This window comes from Anas acuta, chromosome 2, assembly GCF_963932015.1.
Source record: "Anas acuta chromosome 2, bAnaAcu1.1, whole genome shotgun sequence".
NCBI classification, from domain to species: domain Eukaryota; kingdom Metazoa; phylum Chordata; class Aves; order Anseriformes; family Anatidae; genus Anas; species Anas acuta.
The window spans coordinates 48,567,732-48,579,539 of NC_088980.1; the positions used below are offsets into that span (position 1 = coordinate 48,567,732).

General features: G+C 37.3%; 1 long non-coding RNA gene across 1 annotated transcript in view; it reads right to left on the reverse strand.

The window, feature by feature from the left end:
• Positions 1-349: 349 nt before the first annotated feature.
• LOC137851710 (uncharacterized) overlaps positions 350-11,808 on the reverse strand; it is a 40,869-nt gene continuing 29,410 nt past the window's right edge. Inside the window, exons 2-3 of the long non-coding RNA XR_011093381.1 lie at positions 5,689-5,823; positions 350-2,146 (exon numbers count right to left, since the gene is read on the reverse strand). This is a non-coding gene — a long non-coding RNA (uncharacterized lncRNA). The remainder of the gene's footprint in view (positions 2,147-5,688; positions 5,824-11,808) is intronic.

Sequence of the window (11,808 nt, forward strand, 5' to 3'; positions counted from 1 at the left end):
AAGGTCAGAACCGACCTACACTGTTGGGGAAACTGTCCACTCAAAAGTGGGGCAGCAATTTTCCTAAAAAAAAAAAGAAAAGTTTTGTTTTGTTTTGTTTTGTTTTTATTGCAGCTCACATACCTGTGCCTTTAAGGTCCAGGCAGAGTTTCCATCCCATTTCCTCATGTCCTCTCCATGGACAGAAAAAAAAAAAAGGGGGGGGGGATTAAGAACAGGAACAAGAATAACAACAACAACAATAATAATGATTTATTAATAATTTATAATTTATTAACTATTATTATACAAAACAAGTGAACTACATCATTTGTGTTATCAACAGTGTGTTATCAACATTATTCTCATCCTGAGTCCAAAACACAGCACCATACCAGCTATTAAGAAGAAAATTAACTCTATCCCAGCCAAAATCAGGACGATATATTGTCTGTTTTGTTTGTTTGTTGGTTTTGTTTGTTTGTTTCACAAAGATTTAATATGGTTTGTTACAGATAGACTGTAATAAATCAAAAACATATTCTATAAAATAGTTTCAAATAAATTACCAGATTTATTTTATTATGAGGAAAACTTTTTTTTTTAATGTAATATTTACTTATTATTAGACAACTGGTTTTAAACATTACCTCTAACTTTTCAAAATAAATTAGGAATATTCAATGAAGTTAGGGGCCTAATCGTTGTTAACATGGGAACTTCAATTTCTATCTTCCTTAGCAAAACCTATCATCAAGTTTTCTTATTTTTAGAGTGAATGCTGCAAACCACAGATGACCTTTATTTTCATTCTTTTAATATCATATTTTCTGACATTTTCTTTCCAAATCATGAATGAATATATGTCTATCTGAATAGAAATGATTATTAGTAGAGGACAATAGTACAAGTGTACATTAATAATATGTTTGATGCTCAGAGCAGGAAGTGGATAAAAATACGTAACAGCCAAGGCACTTGCACTGTGCAATATACATGTTTATAGGATACAAATTAAATTGCCATCATTTGTCAGCAGTAACTTCATAGTGTTATAGAGAATCACCAGTTTTCTCACATACAGAGCATACAACAGTTGTTGAGAGGCAGCAGTTCCCTTTACACTTGAGCTACAAAAATCATAAATGTGTGGTGTCCAGCATGTGTAGATTGAGATAGCGCATACATGTCAACAGCACCTTGCAAAAGATCAAGTAAAAAGTACACACTTCAGTTTTTTAGCATTCTAAATAAATACATGGCTCTATAAAACTAGAATCAGAAAATAAATGTTAATTTCTATCCTAAAACCTTAGCAAACTCTGTAAACTCTGTATCTGATCTCACAGAGTAGTTTCATTAAAATATCACTTTGGAGGGAGGCAGAATTCTGCCTTAATAGGTCTTTCATAAATTTGATTGCATGCAGACAATTCTCAAGGTATCATTAGACAAAATAAAAGAGAGGAAGATGCAGGGATATATTCTATGATTAATCTCCTGGCCTTGTCAGATGAAGCACAAGAGGACAGTAAAACATAGACCTTAGAGTCTAATAAAATATTTATCTCGTTCATGAAAAAAAAAAAAAAAAAAAAAAGATATAATCAAATTGAGATCAGAGCAAGAGATGCTGAAAAACAACAATGTTAAATAGCAGCACATGGGAAGGACCTTTATGAAAGAAGCTGATTAGGACCAAGAGTGATAATAGACCAAGAGTGATAATAGACCAAGAGATAATAATATTTTATGATGCATACATGTGACCAAGAAGAAATATATTTGTACCGTCAGCTCAGTACCACATTCAGGCAACATCATATAATTGTGTAAGAAATTACTGCTCCCGGCCTGTTTAGATAGCTACCTTCTTAATACAGAACACCCAAAGTTTTTAACCTTCAAAATCAGTACTCCTTCAAGAAGAACAAGATACAATTTCAGAATTATAAGGAATTTTAAAACTGTATTGCCAGCAGATATCTTAAACTTTGAGCAATGATGGGTACAGATCATAGATCTGAAAATTATATAAAAACGTCTACATCATCAAAAGTCAAGAAATAGCTGTGCTACAGTTGATGACATAAAGATGAAGAGCTTGTTTATCAGCTTTGTTTATCAGCTCACAACTCTCTTGTCTTCTTCAAACCTCCATCCAGCTCTAAAACATGAACATTTTTTTAATGTATTAAAAATTTATGTTTGTTAAATTTCTGTTTCTTAAATTATGTAAAATTTATGTTTCTTAAAAAAACAGTAATAATAATAATCTTGAGAGACATAAGAGAAGACAGCACAGGAGAGACAAAAAAAATCCAAGCAAACCAAACCAAACCAAAACCCAACAACCCTCCCATCCTCCCAACCCCAAAACTGGCAAGCACCAAATCCTGTGCATCAAAGCATGATTATAATTCACCTAGGGGTATATGATGAACAAAAGGGACAAAAAAGGGAATAAAGAAAAGTGAACGTAGGTATCAGAAAAGGTAGACTATCAATATTCAGCCACTCTGAACTACTCCAACTATGTGGTTGAACACCAAATAACTTGACTTAGGTATCCAATTTATGTTGGATAATGAAAACACAAATCTAGTTGGTTTTGTTGGAAGAACTTGGCTCATCCACATGTACTCTGGGAAAAGGTAGCTTCTACATGCCTTCAGTCATTTGGATCCATTGCATTAGGCCAGCTGCTGCAGCATGTTGGAGGCCTTGCAGAGGAACTGGGTCTTAGGGGATTTATCTTTAAATTCCAGATGATTAGAACAAGTCTATCTTTCTCTGACAAGGAATCTATCTCAATGGTAAAAGCGAACCTGCAGTCAGAGGCACTGAAAACTGATTTAAGTGAATACCAATGGAAGCATAGTACTACTGCTTTGAAAGACTTGTAAAGTTACTCAGGTAGGCTTTGAAACAAGCTTTTCTCTGATTATTTATCTTAGAAAACTTTTCAGACCATACATGGAGCTCAGTGATCATGTGCCAATTGATTCTACATTTAATGCCTAACAGGAAGCAACAAATCACATCTTTTCAAAAAGGATACATTTTTCTTTTTGTTTGGTATTTTGCTTCAGGCTTCTATGCCTCAGACACCAAGAAGCTTGTTTTCAATTAGAAGTTAGTTCCACTAACAAGTTGCTTCCAGACTTCTTGATATATTAATGTATCATTAAAAGCTGCTGATTATAAATTTAATTATTCTGTTATAAACAAGGAAGACATTAGAACAATAAGAATGCTCTCATGTGGCCATTAAAAATAGTCCAAAAAGCAAAATTTTAACAGAGCAAAGCAAAGATTGCATGCTTGTTATTGCCAAGGATACAGCAATAACATATATGCTTGGTACACTGGGGTCATTGACCAGTCTTCAGAGCATTGATATAACTTGTCAAATGTAGTGTAACTAAACAAAAGTAAGTTCTCTAGATGGAATAAGAAAATACATCACTAAAAGTTGTACCTAACAAAGTTTACAAAGACACTGTAAAAAAAGATTTAGCTACACTACTACAGAATATCAGCAAAGAACATTTCCAGATTCATTTCTACCAAAAGCCTCATTTCAGACAGCAAATTTAGCCCCTCTGTTTTCCCAGGGTCCATGTGCATCAACCCGCATCTTCTAGCTCAATTCCATCTGTACCCTCAACCCAGAGAGCCAAAGAGAATATATTATAATTATAGATTAAAGAAAATTTCAGGGGTAAACAAAAAACCTTAAGTACCTGCAAATATGTGAATTTCTAAATACATTAAAATGACATTTAAAAGTGCCAAAAATTTCCAATATGCACAGGGTATATGCAATGAACTACATATCAAGGTGTACCTGTACATACTAGACTTTATACAACATTAAAAACAAACAAACAAACAAATAAACAACAACAAAAACACAGCCACTATAAGTATTTGCCTTTTAATATAGAGCATAGTAACCTATCTAATACTATCTGTCATCAAAATATTAAACCCACATAAAGCTGAAGTACCTGGTCAATAATTTTTTTAGGGGCTTTCTAGAGTTGTCTCCCATCCCCTCCTCTCCCCCATCATCCTGGGGGAAAAAAAAAAAATAAATGAAAAAAAAAGTGCAATATTCCAGAAGGCAAGTCACCTGAGCTGAAACCCACTGGAATTGATCAGTATTTTGAAAAGCTATGTTATGTACACATTATTGTTCCCTAAAAATAAAATAGAACATTCTTCCCCTCCAAAAACTAGAAACTGTTGAAGTTGTGTGCAGGCAGTTGACAAACTTTACTTAGGTCTTTCAACCCCTCTCAAAAAATGCTAGACAATTACTCTTTTTATGGAGATTAAAATTGATAATGCTCATATGACTTTTTTAGGTCCAGTTCCAACTAATGTTAGACTAGAACATTCTTATCATCAGGTTTTAAACTAAAGATCCTATTGAGAAATGAATGATTGGCCCATGGCTCCAGATATGTCCTTGAGCACAAGAGTCCCAGGAAATCAATTAGACCACCTGTGCCATATTTAAGCAAAGAAATCCATGTTTAGGTAATTCATTTAAGAAAAATAATCACCTTTCTACCAAAATATATAGTGACAAGAGACCAAAACAATGGCTTCATAAGAACAATAAAAATCTAGATTCTTCCTTTCTCTTAACAGTTATTTCAAAAATATTTGAAAACAGCATAGCACACATTTTGGAAGAAGGAAAGAACTGCAGATTTTATCTAAAAAATAATAATAAAAAAATACTACTACTGCAATGAAAAAAAAAAAAATATATATATATATATCTTTTTCCCCTCTTCTGTGACTTTTAAGGTTACAAAATGTGCCAGAATAAGACATTGGAAATGGAAATGCTATGTTTATCCACAAGACATGTTCAGCACTGCCAACAGCTGTGCAACTTTTCCCAAACAATGTTTTTCAAAGATGACTTGAAAGGACCATAATTAGGGGCAGGAGAATAGTTTAATTTCCATGCCCGTTCAATCCTTGGCTTCTCTGCTGAGCCTGCCAACTATTGCCAATTGCAATGGTGGATTCTGTGACATGGACACTTGTCCACCAGGAACTGGACTGAGGCTACAATCCAATGTAATTATTTTCAGTCACTATTGACCTGCAAGTTTCAAACAAGAAAATGTAGAAGCTTTTCTGCTCTTACCAGCTTCTTTGACCAATGCTAGCACTGTAGCAGTGACAGCTAAAGTGTTCCCTGACAGTTTTAAAACCATTTTAATATTTTTTCAGTGTTTTCACCCTCCCCTCTGATTCAATTGATTACCAGTAACAAAACAAATCTTTTGATTATGTTTCACATTGATTGATTGATGACATATATATGAAATATTGAAAAGAAAATAAAAAAAAGGGAAACAAAAGAAATAAAAAAGGAAGGGAAGGGAAGGGAAGGGAAGGGAAGGGAAGGGAAGGGAAGGGAAGGGAAGGGAAGGGAAGGGAAGGGAAGGGAAGGGAAGGGAAGGGAAGGGAAGGGAAGGGAAGGGAAGGGAAGGGAAGGGAAGGGAAGGGAAGGGAAGGGAAGGGAAGGGAAGGGAAGGGAAGGGAAGGGAAGGGAAGGGAAGGGAAGGGAAGGGAAGGGAAGGGAAGGGAAGGGAAGGGAAGGGAAGGGAAGGGAAGGGAAGGGAAGGGACAAGAAAATAGATCAAAAATGAAAAATAGGAAAGAAAAAAAAAACATTACCTGAAATGTACGTTGTGTGATGTAGCACAGAATGCAGATATGAAGATCCACTTTTGTCATCAGCATCAGTTCACCATTCACCTTTCCCATCATATTTGAAAAGCTATCTTGATCTTTTTTCGCACAGGTTGTGAACTAAAAAAAAAAAAAACCATGCCATTTAAGGGATGATTTTTTTTTTTAATTAATTCTGTACTTCACTAGCTAACAGGTAATTCAGAAAATGACAGGACTAAAGCTATAGCAAGAACACAAGTAGTTCTGTCTAACCTCAGAGAGTAAGTAACCCTGGCTTGTGTTTGCATGGGAATCCTAGATGCCACAGGCATTAAACAAGTATTAATAAACAAATACCAGTTAGCTCTAATATTAGTAAAGTAATTTATAGGGAAAAATATATAAATAATGTACATTATATTATCAGACTCAAGAGAGGTGTCCAACTAAAAAGAAAAAATTAAGCAATACTGAGACTAATTGTTCTGGCCTTCCTCTCAAGTGTAAAGTACAGCAATGGAGGAGAACATGAGAAGAAAACACTGCTCAGATCCCTCTAGTGGCAATGACAAAAATGGATTTTTTTGTGTGTGAAATCTGAATGAGGAAATCATTGAGAGACAGAAAGTCCATTTGGAGTGACCAAATGGAGTCTGCAGTTAGTTGCCTTCCAGGGCAGGAATGGAAGCGCCTCTGCAGCAAGCACTGCCTGATCTGAACAACACCTGCAGGGCTCAGTTGCTCTGTTGCTGCTTTACATGCACTGAAATGAGATCTATGGCAAACCTCAGGAAAAGGGAAGAAGCAGGGTGCAGAGCAGTCATACATACAGTTCTTCATCATGGAACTGTGTTATGTGGCTGGAGAGTGATACTTGTCTGCACACTTTGATTAATGTGGTTATCCAGATCTATTTGTGGCATGTCAAAGCATACATTTTTTGTTTTTCTTACATGATCAGGTAGAGAGGGTTCTATTCCTAGAAAGTAATTAGTGTCTTTTTTTCCTCCTTAGACACAATGAATGAAATACTAAATCAAGAGCCTATGAAAACACAAAAGAGAAAAAACAACAACCAACCAACCAACCAAACAGTTCCTTTCCTACAGATTCACAAAGATTTTAGCCTGAAAAAAATACAGGAACTCATAATTCAACAAGTTTGCTTGTTCACAAAATCCATATCAAAGGTTTAGCATACTTTTCTACATCATTGCTGGTCTTTGCCTTATTGTGCCACTCCAGAGCATTAGTCCTACGGTAAATACACAAGTATGTAGAAGATGCATAAATCAGCCTGCCACCCATATCTGTTTAGGATTTCTTTTACAGCTGTTTTATAAACAGAATAAGAGAGAACAAAAATATCTGGGTTACAATGTGGAATATATTTTGCAAGCTTGTATAATTTAACATGTAGTAAGTTTATAATTTTACTGTATGTTGTGCAATGGTTTATACTTTGTCTACAGATGATTTGTTGCTTTATGTAGTCTTTTCAGCTCATCTGAAATGAAATATGCTTACTCTTTTAAGTGAATGGTCTTTTCTGAATCTGAATTTATTTTTGAAATAAACAGTATGGTATGGCTGCCTTCAGTAGCTAGTACAGGGCTGGGTGAAGTAGAAATCCTAAGCAGACAGCAGTTACTTGCTTAATGTGTACACAGATCTCTGTGGCAAGCCCACATCCTGCCTCCTATGGAGAAGTTTCCCTCTTCTTTTATAGTTCTTACTAAATTTACTCTTCTCTAGATATTCTTACAAAACTGTAGAAGTCAGTTACAAAATCAGCTTAGAGGAAGGTTGCTCCTGTGATGTCTTGAATATTAAAATGTTTTGAACGCTGTTTCTTGAGAATTCAGAATTCAGTCTAGAGTTTATGGAAGCCCTTAATCCCAACCTTTTGTAATGTATGGACATTTTCTTGCAAAAAAAAAAAAAAAAAAAAAAAAAAAAACAAAAAAAAAACAATCCTAGAGAAAGTTTTAGTTGATTGAGAAACATGCTGCAGTGTCTTAGTAAAGTAAGATACTAAATGGATTTTTACACAGCTGGAATCCAGTGTGACTCTAAAAAAATCCCACAGGGTCAGAAATCTTGGATGCAGTCCCAGGGAGTAGAAAGTCTGCAGAGGGGCCATGCTGGGGAGCTTCAGATACCTGGGCATTGCAGAGCAAAGCTGCATCACAGCTGTCACAAAAACAGATCACAGAGGTGGCTGAGGGGGCTCTGAGTGACTGATTTTGTAGTTACACCACCAAAGTCCCACCATCACCCCCAAAAGGGCAAAGGCAGCTTTTTCTGTTCAGGGCCACATGTTCATGGTTGGAAGAAACCTTCCACATGGCTCAGGGAAGGGTGGAAAGAATCACAGAATCACAGAACCACAGAATTTCTAGGTTGGAAGAGACCTCAAGATCGAGTCCAACCTCTAAGCTAACACTAACAGTCCCCACTAAACCATATCCCTAAGCTCTACATCTAAACGTCTTTTGAAGACTTCCAGGGATGGTGACTCCACCACCTCCCTGGGCAGCCCGTTCCAGTGCCTAACAACCCTTTCAGTAAAGAAATTCTTCCTAACATCCAACCTAAAACTCCCCTGGCGTAACTTTAGCCCATTCCCCCTCGTCCTGTCACCAGGCACGTGGGAGAACAGGCCAACCCCCACCTCGCTACAGCCTCCTTTAATGTACTTATACAGAGCAATAAGGTCACCCCTGAGCCTCCTCTTCTCTAGGCTGAACAAGCCCAGCTCCTTCAGCCGCTCCTCATAGGACTTGCTCTCCAGGCCCCTCACCAGCTTTGTCGCTCTTCTCTGGACCCGCTCAAGCACCTCGATGTCCTTCTTGTAGCGAGGGGCCCAAAACTGAACACAGTACTCGAGGTGCGGCCTCACTAGAGCCGAGTACAGGGGGACGATCACCTCCCTAGCCCTGCTGGTCACAGTGTTTCTGATACAAGCCAGGATGCCGTTGGCCTTCTTGGCCACCTGAGCACACTGCTGGCTCATACTCAGCTGACTGTCCACCATCACTCCCAGGTCCTTCTCTGCCTGGCAGCTCTCCAACCATTCCTCTCCCAGCCTGTAGTTCTGCTTGGGGTTATTGCGCCCCAGGTGCAGGACCCGGTACTTGGCCTTGTTGAACTTCATACAGTTGACCTCAGCCCATCGGTGCAGCCTATCCAGATCCTCCTGCAGAGCCTTCCTACCCTCGAGCAGATCGACACACGCACTTAGCTTGGTGTCATCTGCAAACTTACTGAGGGTGCACTCAATGCCGTCATCCAGATCATTGATGAAGATGTTAAAGAGGACCGGCCCCAGCACCGAGCCCTGGGGGACGCCACTAGTGACTGGCCTCCAACTGGACTTGGCTCCATTTACCACAACTCTTTGGGCCCGGCTATCCAGCCAGTTCTTTTTCCTCCTTTTGGCTGTCAGTGTCAAGTCCTGTTCCCAATGTCCTTTTGAATGATCTGTCATCAAAGCAACTGGGTTTTGATTCTAGGCAATGGTGTAATTGGTTGCCACTTAACCATTCATAGTGCTACTGCTCAGCCACGTAGCTGATTTACTGCGTTTCAGAAAGTTTTCTTTAAAAATGCTCCTAAATACTTATTACAAATAGATTGTTTAAAAAATCTTAAATACAATATCATAAATATGTTTTTCTTTGTTTGTTTGTTTGTTTTTAAACAAAATATTATATTCAAGGTGTTGTGAATGACCTTAGAGATGCAGTTGGGTATACTTCATTCCCTAAAGGAATGTAGCCTTTGTATTACATCAAATAGGGTCACACTGAAATACCTTACTCTTCAGTAGGTGGTTATACAGTAAGTATACCGCAGAAATGCCACTGAGTATAATAAAGTAACCGTTTTTTGTTTGTTTGTTTGTTTGTTGTTTTGTTGTTTTTTTTTTTTCCATGGTGCTCATCACGTCTATTTTCTTTTGATTGCCATTACATTAACACTTTACTTGAAGAGAAAGGGACAGTCTTTAATTCTGTAAATGTTAAATGCATGTCCTATCTTATGGAAATATTTTTCTTCTGTCTCAGCTCCATTAATTCTTTTAATTGAGGAAATTTTGGGATACTCTCCATATATTACTAGCACTCATTTTTAACAACAATAGGAAATTGCTTTCTGTGTTTGTGTGTTTGTTTGTTTGTTTTCTTAATGAGAAACTACCTTAATATTATTTTTTCATAAAAAAAAAAAAAGAAAAAAAGAACTAAAAACACCATTACCTTTCCATGAGCTAGTGAAACAAGCGGTGAAAGACTTTAAACATAATCACAAGCAAGCACACACTGGTAATATAATATTTTATGTTAACACTGACAGTTTAACACTGTGCTGGAGAACATTTTAAAGTATCATACTTTTTTTGAGTTGGAAATAAAAGTACATGATTTGCTAATAGCAACATTATTTTCTTTGGATCAGAGTATAAGGGGAGAGAATCTCTACTGAAATTCTCTTTCTAATATGAATGAAAATACCAGTTTTCTTCTGAGATGATGTTAAAAAATTCCCAATGCCTCTATCTTTTCCGAATTTAGATACATAAATGTACAAGCTGGTAAGCTTCCCTTTCCTCTGGCAACAATTAATAAAATTGCAGTCATTTTGACTGCAAGGACACCTGCACTGTTCTAATACCGTACAGGCAGCTCTCAGTAATGTTGCATACTGTAGATCCTCTATATTACAAAGACTTCTGTAATAAAATTTTGCAGCATTAGGCATCTTCATCTAATGAAGAGAAATTACTGAGATGCTTTAGGGAGTAAATATGCATATATACACCTTGTATCTAAAAAGATATATTTTGGTCGAGCTCCTCATTTTTGGCATTATATGATTTTGATTGTGATTTGCCATTTATTCTTACTGGCACCTGTAATAAGAGTCAGAAGTCAAAGAACAGGACACTTTGCAATCAGAAACTAGACTTTTTAATTTTGATAATGTTTTTATTGTACAGTTTTATTATCTGGCAGTTCTTATATTATTATCCTTAGGCACCTGATGTTATACACTAAAACATACACAGAGGTTAATTTTGGTAGTTGTGTTTAGGGCTTTTTTCTGGTATCCCCACTTTTCAGATATGCCTGCTAACACAGGGAAAAAAAAAAAAAAAAAAAAGTTCTGAAGGTGTCAGATGGAACTGGCTGAGTGTGATGTGAGGTGGCACTAGGGACACTGGTTCATAGTCTTGAAATGGGCAACTGAGTTGGACAATTATAGGCATTTAATAATATTAAATCCAAATATGTGTACTTTCCAGAGGACACCATGGAGCATCCCTTTCACTCACAACATGAGAGCACAGTGTGAGCTGCTCTATATTGTCCAGCATTCGCTTTCTCCTACTGGACAGCTCTCAGGATGGCGTTCCTCAGAACCCTTTAATGGGAAACACCTCTTGGGAAAGAGTATTCTGATAAATAAGTTTCAGATTAAATCCAAAAAAGTCTCAAGGGACAGAACTACTATGCTATATCCTCAAGTTCTTAAGCTATTTGCCTCAGCCTTGCACTGAGCAGAACTTGGCAGGTCCTCCTGTGCTTTGTGCCTGAACATTGTGAATTAACAAGGATATAAGTAACAACAAAATATTAGATGAGATGCATGCCCTGCACAGGCAGAGAAACTAATTCAGGCTTATTTCATTTTGACAGCAGCATCTGTGCTGCTCAAAACTACTAGCTATGTTTCTGTGACCAGGGAAACACAGTACACCTCAGTCCAGGGAGAGTGTGGAAAAGGCGACTTTAACTTGCTTTTATGCATGCAGGATAACAGAGTGCTGTTGAGGCTGCATTAATCAAAAGCATAAATTAAATAGCTTTGAAAGCTGCTATGATACACAACAAACTCACTTGAGGTTTCTAGCTAGCAGCTTCACAGCTTACAGCAAGAGAAACCCCTTACGGAATCATGCTAGAAAGGCCAGTCTGATCCCAAGTGCACACCTCGAAAACTTCAGCCTCCATACTAGAATTACTGCTGTTGTTATATGCAGAATTTTTACAGCCTCCTTGGGGGGGGTGGGGGGGGGGATGTGGGGGGGGGAAGGTGACACTTAATGGAGTGAATTTT